We start from the raw sequence: 1,965 nt of genomic DNA on the forward strand, positions 1-1,965 counted from the left end.
ATGTCTAGGTCTTTAATCCACTTCGAGTTGATTTTTGTGACTGGAGTGAGGCAGTGATCTAGTTTCATTTTTTTGCATGTAGCTTCCAGTTTTCCCAGAACCACTTGCTGAACAAATTTTCTTTGTCCCATTGTATCTTCTTTGCTAGTCCTGTCATTTTTTAGCTGCACAGGTAAGTTTCTTAATCTCTCTGGCATTCAATTTGTTCTGCTGTAAAATGAGTAAACTTTCTTCATGTACTAATATGAAGATAAAACAAGAAATGGCAGCTTAGCATTCAGGTTTTTGTTTAGTACATAATAATCTTTATTGCACACAAAATGTAAGTTTCTGAGAGTATGTAGGGATATTCATGAGGCTCAGACTTCCAGTTATAAAATGTTAAACTATATAATACAAATGAAGACCTACATATTGCTAGTCCTCAGTATCCATGTTAGTTTCTTAGAAAATGCAATTTTAAGAGAAAAAAAATGAAATCAGGTCCTTAGATAACATTGTTTGCTAAACATAGATTCTAAGGATGCAAAATAACATGGAATACAAACTATTGTACCAGAAGAGTAATATTTATTCCTATATGCAGAATTATGACTGCACACCTAGAAAATACAAAATAGCCCATTTTAAATTATAATTAATAAGAGAGCTAAGTTGACGTCAAGTAAAAATAAATTTACAAAACATTATATTTGCTACCCATTTAGACATAAAAAGGTTGTATTCATTACTGCTAAAATATAAAATATATGGAGAAAAACTTGACATGAAAAATAGAAAATCTATATAAAGCAAATATTCAAGGTCACCAAAAATGCTTTGGATAAGTAAAAAGTGAGGCCTCTTTCCTAGATATTCTCATGGTCATTATATCCTAAATTCAAAACAAAACCTCAATGGAATTCTATGAGAAAAAATATTTTAAAATGTATCTAAACAACAAAATAAATTTTGAAAATGTACCTGAAAATTTAGATAGTTGAAAGTGGAATCGAACATTTGAAAAATTCAGCATATGAGGGGGTATATTTGCTTCTCTATATCAAGAGGTGTTATATGTTCCAAATAATTAAAATACCATGAATCCATCTCCCACAATAGCAGACAGAAAAATGAAGTTAAATAGCTCAGAAAAAAATTGTAATTCAATTGCTAAAGTATAGGACTCAAAGTTGACCTAATCTCCCAGTGGAAAAAAAAATATTACTTAATAGTTAATTTACTATGTGGGATTTTTAAAACTTAATTATATATCTATCCCATATAAGTAACTATAATTTTATTTTTTTTATTTTCACATAAGATATTTCATATCAAATGGCACAATTATAAGTGAAATAGGCTGTGGAAATATTATATCAATAATATTAGTATGTGAATACCTTATATAACTCAATAAATAAATAATAACTAAAAACGAATTACAGGAATAATAAGGTTCCAACAAGAGTGCAGAAGTCAATAAAAATGTGAAAAAATATATAATATAGTCTTACTTATGATAAAAGGAAATGTATGATGCTTTCTGCCTGTCAAAATTAGAACAGCATTAAAAAAATTAATATTATTTCCCATGTTTATTATAATGTAGCCAAACTAGCATATTATTGCTTAGAAAGTAAACTGTCACATGTAGCATTTTCTTTGTTCATTCATCAGTCCAGTCAACAGCTAACTACTTTCTGAGCATTTATTATTTGAGAACTATTTTGACTAGTTGGAAAATCAGTATAAACCATTTTAAATGTTAAGTTCTTTTTTTTCTAGAGATTTTATTCTAGATTAATTCTAGAATTAATTTTTGCAACAGCAAAAATTTAGACTTTAAACTCGACATTAAAATAATTTTTTAAAATATCAATATCTCCACATACTTGATTATATATTCTTTCTACAAAACCAACATTTGAAAGACTACTAAGAGCTTCAAGGACAATTAACTCAAATTGCTTATATGAAAACCAC

Source organism: Condylura cristata, unplaced genomic scaffold (assembly GCF_000260355.1).
Source record: "Condylura cristata isolate star-nosed mole 26May11 unplaced genomic scaffold, ConCri1.0 scaffold00002, whole genome shotgun sequence".
Taxonomy (NCBI): domain Eukaryota; kingdom Metazoa; phylum Chordata; class Mammalia; order Eulipotyphla; family Talpidae; genus Condylura; species Condylura cristata.